The following is a 26,825-nucleotide window of genomic DNA, read 5'->3' on the forward strand; positions in this document are numbered from 1 at the left end:
CAAATATATAAAATTACTATGTTTATATGACCATGTTTGTACATATTATAAATATAGCCAGTTTTCACAACTTGTGGCTTCAGTATTGTGAATTCACTTATTAAAACTTATTTGTAACCCTAAAATTAAATGTTTCTTCATTGTCATTTGCAGACATTTTCAGATCAGTGAAAAATTTGAGATGTTCAATGTGTACATTCCCAACAGAGTTTGAACTACGTGACTGTCTGTCTGCCTTCCTGTTCCAACTTATATTGTAAAAAAGTGTTTTGCTCATGTTCTAGTTAGTGGCAGTATTTTTACAGTGTTATGCCTTTTGTTGCTGATTTCTCTGTTTAACATGACCCAAACATAAATAAGAAGTATGTCTAGTGTTCCCAAAGGCAAGAAAGCTGTGTGTGCCTTATGGAGAAAATATGTTACATAAGCTTGATTCAGGCATGATAAGTTGTTGGTCATGAGTTTGATGTTAATAACTCAACAATATATATTAGATAAGGTGTCTTTAAAGAGAAACATACATAAGTTATGTATTAATCAGTTGATGAAAACTTTGTGATTAGAGGCTCACAGAAAACTAACTCTGTATTTCTCCTAAGAGAAGTGGCTCAATGTTTGCTAATCCAATGTTCATGGCAACTTCAAAGAATGTAAATAGCACAAATAATGAGAATAGACTCTCTCTCTCTCTCTTTCTCTCTCTTCTCTCTCTCTTTCTCTCTCTCCTCTGTCTCTCCTCCCATGTATGTGTGTGTCTGTGTGTGTGTGTGTGTGTGTGTATATCCTTTTGAATATATTTGTATGTATATATGCAAAAAACAAAGCAAATGCAGTGGGATCTTGGGACCTACTTAGCTGGCCAAAAACCTGAGTGTGTCTATATTTTGTACACTTGTATTCCATTTATAGCATAAGAGTGAGTAGCAGCACACTGATTAGTAAGATCAATTTCAGAATATTGCTAGAAATGATTATCTCTTTTATGTCTTTTTAAGTATGAAAATGCCTGCACTCTCAAGCTAACAATAGTTATTATTAGAAAAACTACTAATTGTTTTGAGAACATTGTATTCAGCATTACATTTCAAAGTATATCAAGTCTTGCTGATATCATGTCTAAAAAACACCAAAAGAAATCACTTTCTAAAATATGGTACATGAAAGCTACTTACCATGAACTTTCTTTTCATTTATCAAAGTCATGTCCTTTTCTAGACATAAGCAGCTGGCAGTATTGTTTCCCCAGGGGCATACAAGCAGAACACCATCTGAAGCCAGATGAAAAATAAAGGTACTTATCCAAGTGGAAAATATGGCAAGTTTGTACATTATTCATGACACCAATTAGCTCTTGAATCAACAAATATGGTAAAATGTTTTTAAAGCTAGAGAGTTATAGAGGCCATGTACATACACATAAAACCAAATGGAAACCTTACAAGATTGATCTGCATAATTTAGTACAAAATAGTTATTTTATTTGAAATATCAGTGACTAAATAAAACAGAAGTTACAGTAGCATCATTTTTCTGTAAGTCATAATATTTTTTGTTTGAATGAATAAACTAAATATATAATCAATGAAGAATTCCTCTTTTAAGTATTTAGGGTTTTGTTGTTGTTGTTTTCTCATGGAAAAAATTCAATTAGACAATCCAGATGAGGAAACTGATTCTTAGAAGAAGTTTGATCAAATCATCTATTGGAAAGTGTAGTGCTGAAATTAAAAATTATTTCTGCCAGAATACAAAATTTGCATTCATCTCTCTAAATCAGGATACCCAAGAATTGATTGAAATGCAAGATTTGCAGTAGATTACTTTAGCTTTCCTTATAAAGCAAATTACTCTCAAATTAAATATGTTTGATACAGTGTTGCAAAAATTCCATCTTGGGGCACTTCAATTTTCAAAACATAATATTCTTTCAGTCTAAAGAATATTAGCATAAGATTTAACACTGCCATTCACTTATTTAAAGTTACCTATTTAATCAGATATATTTAATCAAGTTACATATGAATACTTAATTAAACTTGTTTTGGTTAACATTCTGGCTTAGAGAGGAGTTGGATTTCTATATATTGTGTTTATGCAAACATAAAATGATTATGTTCATATCTAGAGTAGCTGCTAATTTACTGGCACCTATTTTACATTCACAATTTTTTAAGGTTTAAATATCTAAAACAAAAAACATTTGAAAATTAATATTTTGGTTATTTTAATACAGAATATTCAATCATTAAATTAAGCCTGAGAAGAATAACTAATACTCAGGATTTTTATTATGTATTTAATATATATGTAATGAGCAGGAGAAGAGAGAGCCTAAGAGAGACAATAAATAAATAATAAATAATATAACTTTTAATGATTTTTTCTTTATATTTTCTTCAATACCCCAAATCTTCTCACACAAACTTGAATTACATTTTTGTAGAAAAGTTTAAATTCTTAAAATATTTTAACTTTATGATGAATAATAACAAATTCATTTTTTTTCTGTCTGCCATACACACATACACAAACACAAAGATATGGAAAAAGCTAAAATACCTTTGCCTTAGTCCATCTGTGCTACTATAACAAAACTCCATAATCTGGGTAGCTTATAAACAACAGAAATTTATTTGTTATAATTCTGGAGGCTGGGAAGTCCAAGATAAGGCATCTGCTGATGAAGTGTCTTGTTGAGGATCCATTTCCGGATTCATAGAAGGTGTCCTCCAGCTGTGTCCTCATATAGTGAGAGGGACAAGGTAGTTCTCTGGTTCCTCATTTATAAGGATACTAATTCTATTCATGAGGGTTCCACCCTCATTACCAAATCATCTCCCCCAAATCTCCATCTTCTAATACATCACCTTGGGGGTTAGGATTCCAACCCATAAATTTAGAGGGGTCACAAACATTCAGATCAAAGTATTTATTAATAAGGCACATACCATTTCCTGATTGGAGAGCTGTTTTTCATAAGAAAATCAATGTTTCCCCGGGAAGAGGCAGTGGCTAGAACATATGCAATAGGTTCAAGGCCAAAAAACAAAAGTATTATTCATGGTCACTGATTGGAGATTCAGTAGTTGCCCTGCATGTATGCATAAGGATCAAGCACTTTATTGGAAACAAATTTATTTTTGATGCTTTGGTAAAACTGTCAATAGGAAGGTTGGGTTTTCCTGACAATTATTTTATGGTTAGTAATTTTTTATATAACACATAGTATTGGAGGATACTTACATATTTTCAGTACAAAAGTGTGAACAGATTGAATTCCAGCTTTGTTCATACTGTCCCTTCTACCAAGGAAATACAGAGATGGAAAAGAAAAACCTAGTAATCAGAAGCAGAGGGTTACCTGGAAGAGTAACAGCACAAAGAAAGAAGAATAGTGAGGCTGGATCGCCAGCAGAGGCCTGAGTGGGGAAGCCATACCTTAGTTTGATGAGCTTCCTCCAAAAGAAGTATATGAAGATGCTACTGAGTATGCTGGTTACATTTATCTTCTCAGTGCAGCACATCGCTATCAGTTTCTCACCTGCCAGAACAGGTGTCTTCTAGGAAGAGTTGTTTTATATACATTCATTTTACATAACTTTCTCACTAAAACCTGAATTACATTTTTGTAGAAAAGTTTATATTCTTAAAATATTTTAACTCTATGATGAATCATAACAAATTCTTTTTTTCCATCTCACATATACATATACACAAACACAAATATATGGAAAAAGCTAAAAGAACCCTTGCCTTAGTCCACCTGGGCTGCTAAAACAAAACCCGATAATCTGGGTAGCTTATAAACAACAGAAATTTACTTGTTATAGTTCTGGAGTCTGGTAAGTCAGTAGTCAGTTTACTTCTCCAGGTCCTCTTTAACACAGTTTTTCTTCATTCTGAGTGACAGGGACAACTAATACTTGATTTGAAGAATATTTAGCAAGATAGAAAAATCAAATATTGATCTCTAAACTTCATAGGTTGCTGTGGGACTATAATTTTCAGAAACAGCAGTCTCATATAATACAGGACTTGAGGAAAACTTTGCTTTATTATCTAGAATAACTTGGATACTTCTCTGCTGTCAAAGAGAAATAACCCCTAGGAAATGTTTCCCATCTTAGTGGAAATAATAATATGTTGAATATCTCTCGGTCGTACCTGGAAACTTGACATTGCTAAGAGCTTGTCTTCTAAAGCAAAAGAAGTTGCATTCCACTGGTATTCACCTGTAATAAATATGAAATGCACTGAGTATTACCTGGGAAGATGGAGAGTTAGATCACATGTCCAAATCTCTTCTCTTTTAATGTACTTAAATTAATAAAATTGCTGAACAAAAAGATGAAAATTTTATCCAGACTAAAACTGGAAAAGGACTTTCTGATATCCTACAGATTATGAAATAGCTATGAAAATCTGGAACAAGCTCATAGAGGATACCAGGAGCTAACAAATGACTCTCTGGAAGTGGAGTGCCATGTTCTTACCAGCACATAGAAGAGATTTTGAAGGACTCCCATATTAATACTTTGAAAATCACAGAGCAGCCCCGATTGAAGGAGAAGAAGTCAATCATCCAAATTATTTTTTAATTTTTTTGTTTTGACTTGATATCCTGTAAAAAAAGCAAATGGTATGAAGACAAGCTTGCTTTATAGCTGAGGAGTGAGGTGATGGTATGCATGAGGGCGTGTGTCTTACTGTCAGAGAAAAATAGCCTTGGGATACCCCACAAATACAAAGACAGTAAGTACTGTGGGCCACTCTACATCAGTCTCTCACCAATGTAGTTGTTTAGTATAGAATAGGAACTACACTCGTATCTGTGGTTAATCCATAATGAAAAATGTAAGTCCTGTAAAAAGGCAAAGCCAGCCCACTACATCAGATGTTACAAATTTAGAAATTAAGCACACACATTTCTGTGACTTCATTATCTTCAGTCAAATTTTCCCTTCCTTTTCAGGCAACTGATAAGTTGGTTTCACAATGGACTGTACCACCATCCAGGGACATGGTCACATTTAATTTCTCAAAGCTGAAGGAAATATGATGGTGAGCTGATAAATTCAGTGACTATTGTTGAGCAAATTGCAGAGCTTGATAGAATTGTCTTAAAAAGTTAATTTTATCAATCAAAGTAACTAAGCAAAAATTCCTAAGTATGTTACCAAAAGAAAAAAATTACTGTGTAGAGGCTTAAAATGACATGGTGTCTGATAGCTCAACACTTATCTGTTTTTTGATTTTATTTTAATTATTACTGTAAGAATTTATGGATAGCAGATATATAATAAAAATTTTTGCGATCAGAGAGTCTTTGGAATAAAATGATCCTAAGGATAGTGTCCAGTAGAGGATCCAGAATGAAACTAGGCAGAATGAATAATAGTGAGAGATGGAGAGGCAGGAGAGAGAGAGAGAGAGTAAGATATAGAAGGATGAGAGAGAGAGAAAGAGAGAAACAGAGAGAAGAAATGAATGAGCACATAAGTATAGATGAAAATAGATAAATCTCAGTAAGCAAATTGTGTAAAAAGAACAGGAATGAGATCCTGAGCATTTTCCTGGAATAGCTCAGCATGTCTGTGGAAAATTTTTCTTTTTCTTTTTTTTTTTTTTATTCAAGGTAGCAGCTTTGCAGGTAAGAGGATGGCTAGATTCTAAGACTTACTGCTGTACTGGAGGCCATTCCAGTGGCCTGAGTGTATCACCATATTTCTTCATCCTGGAATGTTGGTAATAGACAGGATAGCCAGGACAGGATAATCTTTCTTCCTCTGGAAGAGCCATTGTCTTCGCTCTTTCAGTGTTGCTGTCAAGGAAAACTGGAGTCTGAGTAAATGCTAAAGAAAAGAGATCTATTTGGCTCACAGTTAGGCAGGTTATACAAGAGGCATGGCACCAGCATCTGCTTCTGGGGAAGGCTTCAGGCAGTCCTCACTCATGACAGAAGGCAAAGAGGAGCAGGCATGTGCACAGAGCACGCGGTGAGAGAGAAAGCAAGAGAGCAAGGCGGTGAGAACGGGTACCAAGCTCTTTATAGCAACCAGCTCTTACAGGAATTAATACAGCAAGAGGGCTCATTACTGTGAGGATAGCAACAAGCTATTCATGAAGTATCTACCTCCATGATCCAAACACTTCCCTTTAGGCCCCACCTAAAACATTGAGGATCAGATTTCAACATAAGGTCTGGAGGAGTCAAATAATCCAAACTATAGCAATTCTACCCCTGGCCCTCTAAATTTTATACCCTTCTTATACATACAATATAGTCATTCTATCCCATAGTCTTCAAAACTCTTAACTTGTTCCAGCATCAACTCAAATGTCCAATATTCAAAGTTTCATCTGAGACTCAAGGCAAACTGTTTATATCTGTGACCCTGTAAAATCAATAACAATGTTTTTACTTCCAAGATACAATGGTTGTGTAAGCATTAAATAAACATTTCTATCTCAAAAGGGAGAAATAGGCCAAAATAAAGGAGTAACAGGCTCCATACAAGTCTGAAACCCAGCAAAGCAGACATTAAATCTTAAAACTCCAAAATAATCTTTGATTTCATATCCCACATCCTGGGTACATGGTGTGAGGGGTCAACTCAAAAGGCCTCAGGCAGTTGTGTCCCCATGGCTTTGTTGGGAACAGCCCACATGGGTGCTGTCTTGGGTTTGAGTTGAATGCCTGCTGCTTTTCCAGGCTGATGGTGCATGCTGCTGGTCGGTCTACACAGCCCTGCTCCTACAGTTCCACTAAGCAGTGCCCCAGTGGGGACTCTCTGAGGGTGCTCCAACTGCACACTTCTACTCAGTATGAACTTAGTAAATTCTCTCTGCAAGGACTCAGCCCCTGTAGCAGAATTGTGCATGGTTACCCTGGCTTTGGGATATATCCTCTGAAATCTAAGTGGAAGTGGCCAAGCCTCCTCCACTCTTGCATTCTGAGTGACTGCAGACTTAACACCATATAGACACTGCCAAGGCTTTCAGTTTATACTTTAGAGCCGAGGACCAAGCAGTACCTGGGGCCATTGAGCAGTGGTTGGAGGTAGAGCAGCCAGGATGCAGGGAGCAGCATCCCAAGGTGGTACAGGGCAGTGATGCTCCAGTCCCAGACCTTGAAACAATTTTGTCCTCCCCAGGTATCTGGGCCTGTGATGGAAGGAGCAGCTTTGAAAATTTCCGCAATGCCTTTGGGGCCTTTTCCCCATTATCTTGGCTTTTAGCACCTGACTCCCATTTAGTCATGCTAATCCTTTTAACAAGTGGTTGCTCTGCAGCACCATTGGATTCCTCCCTTAAAAATGCTCTTTCCTTCTCTATCACATGTCCAGGATGCACATTTTCCAAATGTTTAGGCTTTGCTTTATTTTTTAATTATAAATTACAACTTTAGGCCATTCCTTTGCTCCTATATCTGACACTCTTTGAAGGATTTTCTGCTTAGAAATTTCTTCCGCTAGATACGTTAGGTCATGACTTTTAAGCTTGGCCTTCCATGAAGACCTAGAGCATGAAAACAATGCAACCAAGTTCTTTTCTATGGTTAACAAGGGTAACCTTTGCTCTAGTTTCCTATCAGTTCCATGTGAGATCCTGTCAGCTTGGTCTTTACGGTCTGTATTTCTGCCAGCATTTTGGTCACCATCACTTAACCAATCTCTAAGAAGTTCCAAACTTTCTCTAATCTTCTTGTCTTTTTTCAAACCTCCAAATCCTTCTATCCTTTGCCCAGTTCCAAAACCACTTCCACAGTTTCTGGTATTTTTATAGCAACATCCCACTCTTTAGTACCAATTTTCTGTCTTAGTCCTTTTAATGTTGCTACAAAGGAATATCTGAGGCTGGGTAATTTATAAGAAGAGAGGTTTGTTTTTCTCACAGTTATTCAGGCCATACAAAAGGCATAGCACCAGCATCTGCTTCTAGTGAGGGCCTCAGGCTGCCTTTACTCACAGCAGAAGGTGAAGGGAACCAGCATGTGCAGAGATCACATGGATAGACAGGAAGCAAGAGAGCAATGGGGGAGGTGCCAAGCTCTTTTTAACAACCGCTCTCACAGAACTAATAGAACAAGAACTTACTCATTACTGAGGATGGCACCAAAACCATTCATGGGAGGTCCACCCCTATGAACCAAACACCCCCCATTAGGCACCACCTTCAACATTGAGGATCAGATTTCAACAAAAAGTACGGAGAGGTCAAACAAAGTAAACTATAGCAGTAAAGCTGTTGTTGTTGCTGCTTTTTTTGTTTGTTTGTTTGACACGGAGTCTTGCTCTGTCGCCCAGGCTGGAGTGCAGTGGTGCTATCTCGGCTCACTTGCAAGCTCCGCCTCCCGGGTTCACGCCATTCTCCTGCCTCAGCCTCCCGAGTATCTGGGACTATAGGTGCCCGCCACCAAGCCCGGCTAACTTATTGTATTTTTGTAGTAGAGACTAATATTTTTTTTTTTTTTTTGTATTTTTAGTAGAGACGGGGTTTCACCATGTTAGCCAGGATGGTCTCATACTCCTGATATCATGATCCGCCTGCCTCGGCCTCCCAAAGTGCTGGAATTACAGGCAGCAGTAAAGTTTTAATAAGTGCATGGTTCACCCAATTTCTCATCTTTTCAGTTCACGTAGTTCAAGTATTGCCAATAAAAATAATTTTCGCCATATTTTTACAATGCCTGTAGTGTGCTTTTGAACAAATAATGGTTTCCTCTAAGGAGATAGATAGCAAAGGCATAAAACAAGAATGTGGAATTTAGAAGCCACTCATCACGTAGGGAAGGCACAGACTCCAGGATACAGAAACAATTGCATCTGACCCTGCTAATTGACTGAGTTAAGGGCACCCAAACCTTGCTCTTTAAAACAAAACAGAGAAAATGTGCTGCAGAAGAGATAGATGACTCCCTAGGGAGGAGGCAAAAGACATGCTTCTCTGTGAGCTTTAAAGTGTTCATTATAAAAAGCAGAGATACTTATCCCTGTAATTCCCCCAGGAAAGGAACTGGGGAGTAAAGATGAAGATTGTAGGCATGAGCTCAATTCAGGGACCATTTTCATTTCAGTGAGCATCTGCTGACAGTAAATCCAGTGATAACTGTCATGCAGTGTGGATGTCTTACTTCTTTCTAGTAAGCCTGATGAGAGCACCATATACCTCCTGGCATAATTGTTCTTGTTCCATCTGAGCTTAATGGGGATTTAAATATTCACAGGAGAAGTTAAAGGCAAAGAAAAATGTGACGGTATAAAAAGGAAAACTATTTTTAATGAGCTTATTTTCTTCTATGTAACTCATCCTTATTTTCTAATTTCATAATGTTATATGGAACATTTTTGATATTATGAAAGAAAAACCAAATGATCTCATTTTATTTTATTTATAATTGTATTATTGATCTCTTATTATGACGGAGACCCTTTATATGTGTACTGCGATAAATGGAAGAGCTTAAGAAGCAATGGATACAATAATGATGTCAGTTTGGCTGCCAGGAACTTGTAAAATCTGCTAAGAGACACATGAGATTATTTACGTCAATGAGTGTGTGATAATAAAAGGCAATTCAACCTCATAGATTTACAATTTAGACATAACTAAATACGGTAAAACGCTATATTTACTTCTTAATTCACTTATTATACTTGTTTCTCTTGACCGAAACAAAGGTAAACTCTACAGAATAGTTTAATTACACTTAATGTAAGAAATTAGTATCAACTTTTATGACTGGGAGACTCACAAATTAGTCTAACTACAACAGAAAAGCACTATAACTCACACAACAGTTAGATTCCCTGTGCATGAGATGTCTTTGACCTGCCCAAAAAGGCTTCTACACATGGAATTCGCATGAACCTTATTATAATACCAGCATCCCAACACTAGCCAACATTAAACCCTACGATTACATTATTATATGTAAGTGGCAATACGCTGCCAGAAACTGTAATATCTCCATGATCTGTAAAGGAGCTGCTCTATCTCAACCACAGCATTAAACTATTTCTGTTTTTACACTAATAGTAGTTCAAGTTTATTAATTCTAGCAGCCAAAACACATAACATCAAAAATCTTGAAATAGCTGGGCACGATGGCTCACGCTTGTAATCCTAGCACTTTGGGAAGCCCAGGAAGGAGGATCTCTTGAGCCCAGGAATTCCACACCAGGCTAGGCAAAATAGCAAGATCATATCACTACAAAAAAATTTAAAAATTACCTGGGCGTGGTAGTCTGCACCTATAGTCCAAGCTATTTGGGAGGCTGAGGTGGGAGGATGGCTTGAGTCCAAAGTCCAGGAAGTCGAGGCTGCAGTGAGCTGTATCACGCCACTACACTGTAGGCTGAGTGATGGAGCGAGACCCTATCTCCAAAAAAAGAGAAAGAAAAATCTCAAAATAGGTATTTTTTTAAAGTATTTTATTTGTGCAAACTGGATATGTCTTTCAGAGTGCAATGTCTGTGTTAATATTCCTTGCTGGTAGCCACAATCATTGATATATTTTACTTTGATGCTACTCTGTTGAACAGAATTATAAAAAGCTTACAACTGATTCGACTTGTGGATATTTACCAGGACTTAAATCCAAACGCCTGTCTGTGGTAAACATGTGTAAACAAATTGCTTTATTAACTAAAAAAGGTCAAGTCCTGTGTTTGACTAATTTAGTGTTGAAATTTCTCACATTAATCAAAATATAAGCTTGGTAAGGAATATGCTATCCTAACTGGCTAACTCTATGCTATATGTTTCAAATTAACTGTCTGCCATGTCAGATTATCCTAAACATGAAAGAAATACATATGTGACCCAAAGTTTGCGAACCTTTGGTGAGATTTGTTTAAATATCCAATTTAGTTTTAAAATCTTATGTATATTAAATTGAAAATGATGACTTTCAATATTTTACCCATCTAGTTGTATATCCTCTCTCAATTTTTCTTAATATGCCTGAGAAGAAAAGTGAGGTTAAAGAAATTCAGTGAATGCTATTAGAGACTTGAATTGCTTCTATTATTTTAAAATAATATTTTCTACACACCTGTGCCTTACCAATTAGTTTATTCAAAATACAAAATGTCATTTCTTCCCTTGGAATTTTGTTCACCTAACAAACGCTGTGTCTGCATTGTGTCTAGCTACTTGTCTTAGGTAGCAGAGATAGACATAAAGTAAGACACAATTCCAGAATTTGAGAACATTAGTATAATTGGGGACTCAGTTCATAAGAGGAAAACATAAAGCTATGTATAAAGAAAGACTGCAACATCTGCAACATCACATGGACTAGAAATATTACAGAGGCTACTTGGCGAAGAAAAAAGAACGGAACGAAAAAGTACCTGAGAGAGAAGAGATGTCATAAAGACTTAAGAATAGGTGAAGAAAAGGAAGTAAAAAGCATAAATATTAGAAAGAGTAAAATAAAATTGTCTTTGTTTACAGATGACATGGTGGTTTATATAGAAAATGGCAAAGAATTGACAAAATACTGCTGGAACTAGTAAGTAATTATGGCAATGTTGTAGGATACAAGATTAATATTTAAAGGTCAATTGCTGTCTTATATACTGAAGATGAAAATACGGAAATTTGAAATAAAAAACAAAATATCACTTACATTAGCACCAATAAAATAAAATACTTAAGGTATCTATCTGAAAATAAGTATCTATAAAATCTATATGAGAAAAACTACAAAATACTGATGAAAGAAATCAAAGCAGACCTAAATAAGTGGAGAGATATTCCAGGTTCATGGGTAGAAAGACTAACTATCAGATATGTTCAGTTTTTTCCAAATTTATCTGTATATTCAAGGCAATTCGAATCAAAATCCCAGCAAATTATTTTGTGGATGTCAACAAATGGTTCTAAGCCTTTTATAGAAAGGTAAAAGACCCAAAGTAGCCAGTTCAATATTGAAGAATAACAGAGTTGGAGAACTAACTAATGCAACTTGATCTCCAGACTTAATATAAAGCTACAGTATCAAGACGGTGGTATCAGTGAAAGAATAGACAAACAGAATAAATGCTATATTAAAAAAATTGAAAAAATGTTCAATGGAACACAGTAGAGATCCCAGAAATAGGCTCACATAAATATAGTCAACTAATCTTTGGCAAAAATGCACAGATAATTCTGTAGAGAAAGGATTGTCTTCTAAATAAATGGTGCTGGACAGCCTGACTTCCACATGCAATAAATAAATAAATAAATAAATAAATAAATAAATCTAGACACAAACGTTACACTTGTCACAAAAGTTAGTCCAAAATGGTTCATAGTCCTAAGGTAAAATGCAAAACTATAAAACTCCTAAAAGGTAACATAATGAAAAAATAAAGGTGACCGTAGGTTTGGTGGATTTTTAGATTACAACTCCAAAAGCAAAATCCATTTAAAAAAATCGACAAGAATTCCTTAAAATTAAAAAAAAAAGTTTTTCCAAAGACACTATCAAGAGAATGAAATGACCAGCAGCAGACTGGAATAAAATATTTGCAAAACATATACTAGATCAACGACTGACATACAAATATACAAAGAACTGTTAAAACTCAACAATAAGAAAACAAACAATCTGAATTTTTAAAAATGGCAAAAGATCTGGATGGACAACCTCACCAAAGGAGGTATACAATGCCAAATAAAAATATAAAGAGACAGTTGATGTCATCTGTCATCAGGTAGTTGCCAATTAAAAAACTAAGTGAGATACAACCACACACCTGTTAGAATGAATAAAATGAAAACACTGACAACACCAAATGCTTGTGAGGATGAGGAACAAAGGGAACTCCTATTAATTGATTGTGGGAATGCAAATAATGCAGACATATTGGAAGACAGTTTGGCAGTTTCTTCCAAAAATAACATTTGCTTACTATATGATTCAGCAAGCACACTTCTGGTACCTACCAAAAGGAGTTGAAAACATGTCAACACAAAAACCTGCATACAAATGTTCATACCATTTGTATTTATAATTGGCAAAACTTGGAAACAACCATGATGTCCTTCAATAGGTGAATGGATAAGGAAACTGTGGTATACCCATAAAATGAAATATTATTCAGCACTAAGAAATGAGCTGTCAGCCCAGCGCGGTGGCTCATGCCTATAATCCTAGCACTTTGGGAGGCCAAGGCGGGCAGATCACGAGGTCAGGAGATTGAGACCATCCTGGCTAACACGGTGAAACCCCATCTCTATTAAAAAAATACAAAAAGTTAGCCGGGCGTGGTGGCGGGCACCTGTAGTCCAAGATACTCAGGAGGCTGAGGCAGGATAATGGCGTGAACCCAGGAGAAGGAGCTTGCAGTGAGCCGAGATCACACCACTGCACTCCAGCCTGGGCTACAGAGGGAGACTCCGTCTCAAAAAAAAAAAAAAAAAAAAAATGAACTGTCATACTATGAAAGACGTTGACTTTATTAATAATAATTTATCAATGTGATTCAACAATTTTAACCAATGTACTAAACTAAAACAAGATGTTAGTAACGAAAACTGTGCAATGGGTGGAAATGAGGAATACAAGAATTCTGTGAACTTTTCTATTATGTTTTCTGTAAATATAAAACTGTTCTAAAAATAAAGTCTACCCATTAAAGACAAAAAAAAAAAAGAAGAAAAAAAGAAAAGAAAAAGAAGAGAACAGGTGAGCCAGACTTTCAGAATGTGGAGACCTGGAAAGTATGTATTTCCATCTTTACAAAGCATCAACAAGGCAAGGAAATTCTTCCTATTCATAATTTTTGTTCAATTCACAGAAAGCTGAAGTTGCTGGGGACAATTAACCCTAAGTATAAGACACATGACTCCAAAATGAGATGAGAGAAAACTTAGCTTACTTGCAGCAGATGCCATTTGAGCAATGGTGAAAAGAAGTTAGCTGGATTTTAATTGCTCAAGCTACAAGCTACATGTGGAGTAGCAAGAAAATATGAACCTCTGAGGGCAGAGGACACAAGGGCAATTTGCACTTATTCACAGATTCTTTTCTATTGATGTTTCTAGAACTCTAAAAAAAAGATTAGGGTCATGATGATACTGGCTTAAATGAGAGGCTGCTTCAAGGAGGTCAGAAAGCCAACCCAAGATCCTTTCCCCCTCCTCTCCTATGGGACAAAAATCTTTTTTTTTTTTTTTTTTTGAGATGGAGTTTTGCTCCTGTTGCCCAGGCTGGAGTGCAATGGCGCGATCTCAGCTCACTGCAACCTCTGCCTTCTGGGTTCAATCTATTCTGCCTGGAAAATCTTAAACCACTAGGTGAAAGACAACTACCTTGTCACCTGTGGGGCACTGGTGAAAACCTATTGCAAGTGGAGAAGGTGACCAAGAGAAAACAAACAAACAAACAAACAAACCCCTCTGACTTCATGGGAGTGGCAGGAATAAGTCCTGGGCCCTGACCTGCAGCTGAGTGCCAGACAGGATCCTCGAGAAGGCTCTACACCCATGACTCAGGGAAGCAGTGCTTGCTTAAGACTGAGATTTAATCAGAGTCATAGAGAAGCCACCATCATACTATGCCCCTGATACCAAGCTAATGACTGTTGAGTAACAAGTAATAATGTCCTAATGTTATAGTCTAGTAAATAATCATTAGGATGTGTAATGCAGAAAATATAAATGAATGGATTTCCCAAGCTGGAAAATGTGAGGTGTTTTTGTGGCTTTTATGGGGAGATATTGCCTTGTGTTTGAGAGGTCTAATCACTAGTCTCACTGTTATTAATAACCAGTGCTGACATGCTGGTACAATCTGCCTCCAAATCTCCATGGACAGGCACATGGTTACAAAGCAAGATGATTAGTAGCATTATTAATAGAATTTCAGTATATTTCATGCTATGTGCACGTACAGGGACTTGAGCAACACATGAATGAGAATTATTGTAGAAGCCTGTTGGGATCAAACCTTATAGCACAGGAGAAAAAAGGAAGAAGAGTTTTAAAACAATGACAAACTAAGAAAGACATGGATAAAACCTAGAAACCTGAACACAAGAAGAATTTTCATCCTAATGAGAATATACCAGATATATTTTTATAATAAAAACTCTCCATTTTTAAAGTAAGGAAAGTGAGAGGGTACATTAAAGGGAAAAAAGCATAATTGTCAAATCCTTTTGTATATTCAAACTTTATAAATCAAAAGAAACTCTTAAAATTGTCTAGCCCCTTCTCTCAAATAACAACAATGGAGAGATATCAGGTTGATCTAAAATCTCCCTGTGATACAGGGCAGGGAAGCCACAAAGTCGTGGCTTAGCCAGGGAAAGTTCTTGGCTTTGCCCAGGAAAGCTTTCAAGAGTGAGCAGGTGGTAGAAGAAAACAGCTTCACTGGGGCAGCAGCATTACAGCACAGTGACTGCTCCTGCAGAGCAGGCTGCCCCGTAGGTGGTGTGTGGAGAGCAGCAGCTCAAGCTCAGTGCTGCAGCCAAACTCTATCTACCTTTAATTACATGTAAATTATGAGATGAGTTATTCAGAAATTATAGAAAAGGGGTGGTAACTTCTGGATTGTTGCCATGGAAATGGGCGGTAACTTCTGGGTGTTTTTATGGCAATGGTAAACTGTCAGAATGAAGGGGGACATATTTTAGGAAGACATAATTTCTGTGCCTCTTCCCTGTTTCAGCCAGTCTTCAGTCTGGTCCAGAGTCAAGTCCTGCCTCCTACCTCACCTTCACTTAATAAGTATTAGGAAACAATGACATATTTTCGTTACTATGTAAAAGCAAATTATAATATTTAAATACAGAGCAGAGCTGAGAAATAGAGCAAATAAATATATAAATTTTGTAAAAATATAGCACCTTCTGATAATCTTATAGTAAAGGAAAATGTAATACAAATTAGCACCTATAAGCAGAAAATTTTACAGTATAATTGTCTGCAGCATTAGAATGGATAATTATATAGACATAAATGTAATATTTGAATTAAATATGCATATAAATGACCACATTTTTATTTGGAAAATGCTACAGAAGTGTTTTGAATGTAAAATTCTAAGGATTATAGCCCTGCTTAATTCAGTCAGAGAATTCAAAACAGAGGGAAATATAGTTTATTTATTAATTTTTAAAATTTTTGTTCATTATTTTGTGGGAAACACCTTAATACATGATAAGAATAGAAAAAGAATGGCTATCTTCCATATCACAGAATAAGAAAACATCAAGCAAAATAATATATTATCTATATGGCTAGCAGAAGAAAGTAAAACGATAAAAGACATTAAATGGTGCAGAGATGTTCATAGATTCAACTAGTCTAAACTTCGTATTTGAAAGGCAAGAGCATTTACATTGTGTCAAAAAAGTTATAAATATTTATTTCTTATACAATATTTAAATAACCTAATATAAACAAAATGCTGGAAACAAAGAATGACCAAATATATGTCACTCAAAAGTGAAACAAATGTTTATCAAAATGAGGAAAAAATATAGGATATAATTTATTAGTAATAAAAACATGAACTGAAGCAAAAGGAGTAATCTACTTTATCTGCAAGTTATAGGTACTATTTAAATGAGAAACATTTATTTATAAGCACAAATATAAGTAGCATCAAAATATGTAAATCAGGAAAGTTTATAATTAGGAAGTATTGATAAAAACAAATGATATACTATTTTAGAGCATGTGCAAATTATATAGTTAAGAAAAACAACAAACATTATGGGGTTTGACCTAAGTTAACTTAAAAACCACTTAGTGGAATAGCTTTTTTGAAAAGCAGATGGATCCATTGATATATAGTTTTAAAATAATTTTTAAAAAGTTGGATAGCCATCAAATTCATTTAGGAGGCTTGTATTAGATTTTTAATCTTGACAAATATTCCAGAAATTTTAAAAAAGTAATAATAAAGTAAATTATCTCATGTTAGTATATGTAAAAATCCTAACGAAATTAAGTGGTTGTTATAGACTGAATACCTATCTTGTGTTCACCCAAAATTCATATGATGAATTCTAATGCTCCAGTGTGTTGGCATTAGAAGATGGGTCTTTTGGGAGATAATTAGGTCAAGAGGGTGGAACCCTCATGAATAAGATTAATACTCATAAAAGGAACCCCCAAAATGCGGTCTTGCTTTTGCTGCCACATGAGGGTCAATCGGCAGATTGTAACCCGGAAGAGAACCCTCACCAAAACATGACCACTCTGACACCTTGATCTTGGTCTTCCAGCCTCCAGAACTATGAATAATAAATTTCTGTTGTTTATAAGCCACCAGTCTATGCTATTCTGTTATAGCAGCCCAAACTAAGATATGTGAGGCAAAGATTCCTCTGGCAAAACTGATTGAGGTTTAACTAATGAATTATTCATTAGTAAAGGAGTACTAATAATGCCCAGATAGATGAACATTTAAATAACACTGAAAGTAATGCTGAAATGTAACATAAAATCTTAGTATTCAAGTGTCTACATAAAATTTAACCTTAGCTAAAAGTAGAAATGTACTAAGAAAAAGATGAAGTAAAAATTAAAATTAAAATATCTATTATTTTCTCTTAGTAGAGATTTTGCTCATTCATTTTAATTATTGCTCAATTCAAATTATTTTTAAAATACTTATATGTAAAATAGTAAAGAGAATAAGAATATGTTCAAAACTAAAAGCAACACACTGTGGGTGAATTAAGCAGCAAAACCATCCACATATGAAAGGTAGTCTTTGATATATCCCTGGACTCCATGTACTGTTTATGGTTTGTACATTTTTGTTTGCCAGTAAAGCGCCTGGGCAGTATTAGACAAGAACAACCAGGAGTTCAGTTATTTTACTGTACACAACAAAATGCTAATGATGCCAGGACTCTGCAAAGGCAATTCTTGCTAAAAGGTCATTGTCAGCAAGCATCGTTGAACTTCTGTTGATCTTCATTCCAGAGATTAATTGTGCTTGATTGCATATGATATTATTTTCATTGGAACAACTGATGTTGACTGAGAGAGTGAGGTCTGATCTCCCTGGGATTACTCAAAGGATTTTGGAACACAGCATTTATTCTTGTCTTCCTTTAATCTAGTGACCTTGTTGACACGATCTGTTAGGGTAGTTGTTTCAATAATTCTATATTTATTCTGTTATTTTGAAAATGTTTCTTCTCTGTTTTTTAATTCAATTCACAGAAAAACTCAGAAATCATGATATTTATTACGTTTCCTCCTCATATTTTCAAATTTTAAAAAAAGCAGAAAACAAGAGCAATAGCAACAAAAAAACACCGCTTAAGTCAAACTTTCCTACTAAAGTATCATTCTCGTTTTATGATTTAAGTAGTTTAGATAAAATAAACACGAGCATTTGATGTATTGTAGTCAATATGCTTAATGCCATTTTCTTTCTCAGAAAGTTGTAGAGTAGGTTTTCAAGGAGAACTTTTAAAGTCTCTATTTTAATTTTTTTGTTCTAAATAACCTGTAAATAAAACTGAATAAATAAATAAATAAAATTATGTCTGTTTTTGCATAATTTTTTTTTCTATTGTTAAGATGCTCTAGACTGAATTACATATCCTGAAATTCTATTTTGAAATTTTAGCCCCCAACAATTTGGATATAAGGCTTTTATGATGTTATAAAAGTGCCCCCCTAATCTAACAGGACTAGTGGCTTTATAAAAGGAGGAAGAAAGAGAGTTATCTTTCTTTCTCCATGATCATGTACCAGGAAGGTAGCCATTTGCAAGCCAGAAGGGGAGTTCTTGCCAGAACTCAACTATGCTAGCATCCTGACCTCGGACTTCCAGCCTTTAGAACTGTGAGAAAATACATTTCTATTGTTTAAGTCACCCTTTCTATGGTATGTTTTTATGACAACCTGAATAAGATGTAAGAGATTAACAAAACATTTTTTACTCTTATCATCTGTGGTACAGAGACATGTAATTAAAAGACATTGCAATGGAATATATTGTTTAATTAGATAGCATATAACTGGAAAGTATACATTATTGGAAGGTATTACCAGAAAGCAACTTGGTACTTAATTTGTTCAAAATTCAAATATAAAATCTATTTTCCTGTTGTTGTCTGTGGAGAAGAATCATACCATACAAATGTTTCTCGGGAAAAATATATACTGTACTCTTTTTAAAAGATTATTTGTTTCTAAAGCCTACTTCTAAACTTCCCAACTCTTTGGGGTTTCTTTCTGTACTGTTTTGCAGTTGTTTTCATGATACATTATGTACCTATTTCTAAAACTATTGATAGGAGTTTCCAGAGATCAGGGAGTTGTAGGTATTAATACATTTCCCACCTCTCTTGGTGCCCAGTTCAGGACTCTATCTCGTGGGTGCTTGGTCCATACTGCTGATGTCTGTAATAACTCAACATGAAAATTAATGTTTCATTCTCTTTTCCTGATTTTCCATGAGAAATGGCCTCAAAAGTCCTGAGCTAATTGTTTCTACGTTCTAACTTGTAATGTATTTGGAATGTCGAGTTTAGAGTAAGTCTTTCTCTGATTACCTCGTGTGAACACTTAAATCTTTTTTGGGTTGTTCCAAATGAGTCTTCAAATATGAACCGTTTCAATTATTTATTAAAAATCATCTTGCTTCCCATAATATATTGATTTTTAATAAATAATTGAAAAGGTTCATACTTGAAGACTTATTTGGAACATATACATATATATTATTTTGCTCTCTTTTTGTCAGTTATATACAATTTCCGTCATTTTGGAATTTTTGCCATTTTGGAAGCTCACTGGGTATACTTACACTGGTCCTGATCATAAGTCATGTGTAATGTCAGTGAAAGCACCCACTATAATAACAAAAAAAAGGCAAGAATCCTTCTGTGGAGTATCGCTAAGCAGCATTCACTGACTTAATAGAATGCCAGAAATGCAAAATCCTTAAATTGTTAAAATAAGACTTGGTGATTTGTCTTTTCCCCATTAGGCTTAATGCATTTTGGAAGTCGATGATTAGAATGAGGAAGGGAACTCACACTGTAATAGCTAAGCCTGATGAATAAACTCACATGATCATCATTAATATCAAGCCACTGGTGACTGAGACTTCTGTACATGCATAATTATTATTCTTGGCTGGGAGAGCGTAGAGAAGGCTGTAGGAGCTACCTCCTCATTTGATTGTCACATTCCCTGAAATGCCTTAGCCTGTAAATCACACTTTCTTCTAGACAAGAACACCTTTTAAATCCACCAATCTTTTTTTTTTTTTTACTTTCGATTTCTAGTCTGTATTTCATTAGGCATATTTCCCACACTTTTTGTAGATTTTGTGAGACTTGTTTAAAAGACTTTACTAAGGAGAAAAGTCTTATTCTGGAAGAATCATTTACTTTCCTTGTTCTATTTATAGCACACAGGATTTGACAGACAGGTACTTTTTAATTCCATCCCTAAGGTTGAATTTCCCTTTATGTTTCATGAATAAGGGAACTCAATAGAAGAAAGCAACTTGCCCGTTGTAGAAATGGCATGAAAATAACAAATGGAATCACCCTCCCACATTTCCATTTACTTTTACTCTTCTAAAATAAAGTTTCTTAACACTCAATGTTGACATATGGAACCAGGTAAGTTTTTCTTCTGGGAGGCTGTCCTGAGCACTGTAGGATGGTTAGAAGTATCCCTGGCCTCTACCTACTAGATTCTAGTAGCATCCCCATGCTCCCAGTGGTGACTGTCAAGAATGCGTTCAGACATTCCCCACTGCTGTTATTGCAGCATCTGTTAAAAACCACATATTTGTGCCAAATAGATTAAACTATCTTCTTCCCAGTAAACATACTCTTCCTCGAGGACATTGTTTTTCAAAGTCCAGTCTCTATTGTTACAAATAATATTTAAGTGATCATGAGAACTATTTCTGGTATTTTATTTTATTTTTTACTATGTCTGTGTGAGTGTGTGTTTTGCTTGTTTTACTTGTTTTTTTGGTTTAGTTTTATTTTGGGGTTGGCCTAGATACAGGAGAGATAAATACATATTAACAATGCAAACTCAATAAATTCTCAGTGACAAATTTCACACTATGCTTGATTATATTGTTAATATTTTCACTGAGACTAAATACCATTAATATGAATGGCTAGAGCATTGTTGAAGGAGACAGTGAGTTTAAAATTTTGTTTTAAACAACTGACCAGCATTCCTTCCTGACCATGGAAGATAAGCAGTAAGGGTTTTTGTGTCCTTGGCTTCACTTTTTGATAACACATTACCTCTGAACACATTAAACAAGTGCAGGAAAATGGCCTCATTAAACATGACTTGCTATTTACCAACCATAAGTGCACACACATACAAACACAAACACACACACTCACACATACACCAAGCATAGGCCTAGAGAAATAGGTCTGGTTATAAAAGTATGACAGTGATTCTTATCAATTCTATTTGCAAATCTACACTCACATTGTTCTTACTAACATTCCCACACATTCGGCTGGTATTTATTTCTTATCGAAACGATCAAACAATCTTCTATGATTTTGGGGGTTTAGATAAGAAAAAACAGCTTATATTTGTTCCAGCAGGAAAAGGTTTAATTGAGGAAAAGAGTGGAACACACAATCACTGATGGAAAAGGGATCCTAAAGCCAACAATGACGTCCTCAGAGTGCAACACTAAAAGGGTGATACTTAACAATTATTCTAGAAGGTGCTGCAAAACTCAGATATGTCTAGGCATTTACTCCTGACTATCTCAGCATGCAACACTAGCATAGATAACTCTTAAGATGCTTGACAAGTCATTGAATTGATTTTCACATAAATTATTTGCTCATGCATACACACATAACAGCCTCCCTAGAATAATGGTCTCTCTCACTCTTTTATCTTCTAAATCTTGAGTGAATGCCTCTAATGGTAGAGTCTTACCAGGAAGCATATAAGAAAGGTGATCTGGGAAATTGAGACATCAACTTTTCCTATGATATTCAGAAGAGAATTTAGAAGGAGGTGTTAATGCTGAGTTTAGGACAGACTCTATAGTGAAGTTGTCCCTATTGTCAAATCATGATCCACCAATTTTAAAACTCTGAATAAGAATAAAAATCAATCTTGCTGCTCTATCTAATATGAGAACACTATTTATTAGTCAATTAAAACATGCTCATTATTTCTCTAGAGAGAAAACATAGTTACTGAAATCTCTTATTCATCTCTAGGCTATGATCATTCCTTTTATAGCTGAATCCTAAATCTCATTAGGTATCCTGTGACTCAGATAGTAAATTATAGACTTTTGTAAATGGAATTCACTCTGAAACCAGGTCTCAACAATTATTTGAGAGGTGATTCCAAAAAGTCTTGGTAAATAGAGACAGGGAAGAAAGAAGAGCTGGTTGATCATGTGTTATTAAGCTGACCATTGTGATAGGCAACTGGAATTCAGTCCCACTGAGAATCTTCTGAACAACCACATAGCATGTGCCTCAGAATTATCCCTTTGGAGGAGAGAAAACAGAAATATTTATTCAGTGACACCTGTCCTACACTAGTTGACAGCTATTTCCAGAGAGTGTTAGTTAACTCAGCAAATTCCAGTAACATTGTGTGCTGGGGTGGGGATGGGGGAGAGCCCTGGAAGAAAAGTGAGAGAATGAGAGGAGCTTGAAATGAAGCACTATTGGTGCGCACTAGGACCCCCTCTCTCAGCTGGAGATGAAGTCAGAGGTGGGCTGAGGATGCAGAGCACAGGACCTTAAAAGCCTCTGCTACTGCTGATCCCCTGTACTACTGCCCTGTCAGGCTCCACATTAATTCCATTTTCTCACTCTTCAATGGAGCTGCCGGTAACAATCTGTAAAGCAGACTTATGGGTTAGTGAAATAGGAACCTGCTGCAGTGGATCCTGAAAATCAGTATGTATCAACAAGACAGAAAATATGTGAAAAATCAGCTTTCTACCATGTGGTTGGCTGATCACCTTGAGTAATCCTACCATCTCTCAGGCTCAATGTCAGATTCTGTTGCTGACACAGTGGGCATTCAGCAGTGGCATTCCAAATGTATACTCCTTAAAAGATAACAACAGACTATTGGATCCATGCCTAGCCTCTATCTTGGCCACTAAGTCTACCCTATTAGTGAACCATTTCACAAGCAGTTGTGTGAACTTATTTTAACATATTTTGAAGGGCATGTATGCTGATGATTAATAACCTTAGTTTTTGTTTGAGAAATTTTTTATGTCTTTTTCATTTCTGAAAGATAATTTCACTAGATATGGAATTTTAGGGTTTTTTTTATTTCAACAGTTTAAATATATATATATATATATTTTTTTTTTTTAGACAGAGTCTTACTCTGTCGCACAGGCTGGAGTGCAGTGGTACAATCTCGGCTCACTGCAGCCTCCACTTCCCAGGTTCAAGTGATTCTCCTGCCCCAGCCTCCTGAGTAGCTGGGACTACATGTGCCCACCACCACACAAGGCTAATTTTTGTATTTTTTAGTAGAGATGGGGTTTCACCAAGTTGGTCAGGCTGGTCTTGAACTCCTGACCTGTGATCCACCCACCTCAGCCTCCCAGAGTGCTAGGATTATAGGCGTGAACCACCGTGCCCGGCCCAATACAGCATTTTTACTGTACCTTTTCTATGTTTCAATATGTTTAGATACACAAATACATACCATTGTATTACAATTGCTTACAGTGTTCCATACAGTAACAAACTACATCGGTTTGTAATGTAGAAATCATAGTGTATGACATATAGCCTAGGTGTGTAATAGGCTATGTCATCGAGATTTGTGTAAGTATACTCTTTGATGTTTGCACGATGATGAAATCACCTAACCATGCATTTATCAGAACTGATCCCTGACCCTAAGTGACACATGACTGTATTATGAAGAACAAAATTAAATTTGAATTTTCAAAATTAGTTGGAAAGATCAGGGATGATATATTGAAAAGTATTGAAAATTAAATTTACAGCTCAGAATTTTAATGCCTTGTTAATATTTTTGAAGGCCTGCTTCAAAAAATCAAAAATTATTTCAAAAAAATTATATATTCATAAGATTAATATGTTTCTATAACTGCAGGACAGCATTCTTGTTTCTTTATTAAAGGAAAATTATTTTAAATTATTACTAACATGGACACATTCTATGTAAGTTGAATGTACAGTAATTTTATACAGTTAAATGTATTTTGCTATCCAGATAGATAATTTCATAACTTGGTATTTTATTTTCTATATTGTATAGATTAATTATATAGTATACATAATTTTTTTTGCTTTAACCCTGCAATAATTGAGCAACTCGTAATAAAAGAAATTGTGAATTATTTGATGTAGAATTTTACAAGAAATATCTAAAAACATTGAGTATTAATGTTATTAATTATAAACTTTGATAAATTATGTTTTATATGTAGATATTAGAGATAACAAATTACAACTTTTAGACACTCTAAATAATACTGGGGAAAATATACCATTAAAGTAAGAAAATACTGAATTTCATTCCAATTAGGATCATGTACTACCTTTTGGCATTTTCCACTGTACCCTAATGTCAAGAGACCTAATATTTCAAGGATGTATTCAACAAATATACTGATTCTATAATATTATTTAGCAGAGATTTCTTAGATTGCTATGTGGATTAGAAAATTTAATGTATATTTTAAAACACCTGTGTGTCACATGTAAGAAGACCTCCATTTATTTTAGCTCATAGAGATAACTATATACATTATATATGCATTATAGATCACACATATGCCATACACACATGCACACACACACATACACACACACTCTAACAAAGCCTAAAACATGTAGCAAAATTTATAAATATGTTGGACTAAAATGTCTATATGTCATTGCAATTAAGGAACTGAGACAGTCTTCTACTTTTTCTTAGGAAGAAGAAAAGATATTTATTAGGAATTATGCATATCATGATTTTGTTGATTATTAGTCAGGATAAATGAAGGGATTAAACAAATTCATTTTATTTTCATGTTTTGCAGAATGTTTATGTTGGTGAATTAGTGGATGAAATAGACCTCTATTCAGCAAATAATCTTATGTATCTTCTATTTTTAAAAATTATTTATCATTTTTGTTGATACATAATTGTGCATATTTATGGGGAACATACAATATTTTGATGCATACATATGATGTGTAATGATCAAATCAGACTGTTTGGAATATCCATTACCTCAAACATTTATCATTTTTTTTTGTGTTGAGAACAGCTAGATTCTTCTAGCTATTTTGAAAAATACAATAAATAATTGTTAACTATGGTCACGCTACTGTGCTATCAGACACTAGAACTTATTCTATCTGTTTAACTGCATGTTTGTGCCCATTATCCAAACTTTTTTATCCTGCCCCCCACCCTCTTTCCCCCACTGTGGTAACTAACTATCATTCTACCTTTTACCTCTGAGATCAACGTTTATAGCTCTCAATATGAGTCAGAACATGTAATGTTTGTCTTTTCTGTGCCTGCCTTTTTTCACTTAACACAATCACCTTCAGTTCCATTCAGGTTGCTGCACATGACAGGATTTCATTCGCTTTTATGGCCAAATCACATTCCATTGTATTTATATACAACATTTTCTTTATCCATTCATCCACTTGTGGACACTTAGGTTGATTCCATCTTGGGTTTTGTGAATAGTGCTGCAATAAACGTAGGGGTGCAGGCATCCCTTTGATGTACTGATATTCCTTCCTTTAAATAAATATCCACTACTGGGATTGCTGGATCATATGGTAGGTCCATTTTTAGTCTTCTGAGAATCTTCTGTACTGTTTTTAATAATGAGTGGAGGAAATTCTTAAATAAAGAAACCTCAAGCTGGGCATGATGTTGCATGCCTGGAATTCCAGGTACTGTGGCCAGAGGATCTCTTGAAGAGCCCAGGAGTTTGAGTCCAACCTGGCAATATAGTGAGTTTCTGTTTCTTTTTTTTTATTGTAGTTGGATTTTTTAAATTTTTTTTGTTATACTTTAAGTTCTAGGGTACATGTGCACAACATGCAGGTTTGTTACATATGTATACATGTGCCATGTTGGTGTGTTGCACTCATTAACTCGTCATTTACTTTAGATGTATCTCCTAATGCTATCCCTCCCCTCCCCGCCACAACAGGCCCCGGTGAGTGATGTTCCCCTTCCTATGTCCAGGTGTTCTCGTTGTTCAATTCCAACCTATGAGTGACAACATGTGGTGTTTGGTTTTTTGTCCTTGCAATAGTTTGCTGAGAATGATGGTTTCCAGCTTCAACCATGTCCCTACAAAGGACGTGAAATCATCCTTTTTTATGGCTGCATAGTATTCCATGGTGTATATGTGCCACATTTTCTTAATCCAGTCTATCATTGATGAACATTTGGGTTGGTTCCAAGTCTTTGCTATTGTGAATAGTGCCGCAATAAACATATGTGTGCATGTGTCTTTATAGCAGCATGATTTATAATCCTTGGATATATACCCAGTAATGGGATGACTGGGTCAAATGGTATTTCTAGTTCTAGACCCTTAAGGAATCGCCAGACCGTCTTCCACAATGGTTGAACTAGTTTACAGTCCTACCAACAGTGTAAAAGTGTTCCTATTTCTCCACATCCTCTCCAGCACCTGTTGTTTCCTGACTTTTTAATGATTGCCATTCTAACTGGTGTGAGATGGTATCTCATTGTGGTTTTGATTTGCATTTCTCTGATGGCCAGTGATGATGAGCATTTCTTCATGTGTCTTTTGGCCGCATAAATGTCTTCTTTTGAGAAGTGTCTGTTCGTATCCTTCA

At 35.4% G+C, this 26,825-nt stretch overlaps 1 long non-coding RNA gene across 1 annotated transcript; it reads right to left on the bottom strand.

Moving 5' to 3' along the window:
* Positions 1–2,612: 2,612 nt before the first annotated feature.
* On the bottom strand, positions 2,613–19,437 carry LOC130541117 (uncharacterized). The gene is made up of 4 exons (XR_008955149.2): positions 19,312–19,437; positions 6,278–6,395; positions 5,681–5,821; positions 2,613–4,232 (listed from the first exon to the last, which is right to left on the bottom strand). It is a non-coding gene; the product is annotated as an uncharacterized LOC130541117 (long non-coding RNA).
* Between the last annotated feature and the right edge of the window lie 7,388 nt (positions 19,438–26,825).

The sequence above is a fragment of the Pan paniscus genome, chromosome 22 (assembly GCF_029289425.2).
Source record: "Pan paniscus chromosome 22, NHGRI_mPanPan1-v2.0_pri, whole genome shotgun sequence".
Classification (NCBI taxonomy): Eukaryota; Metazoa; Chordata; class Mammalia; order Primates; family Hominidae; genus Pan; species Pan paniscus.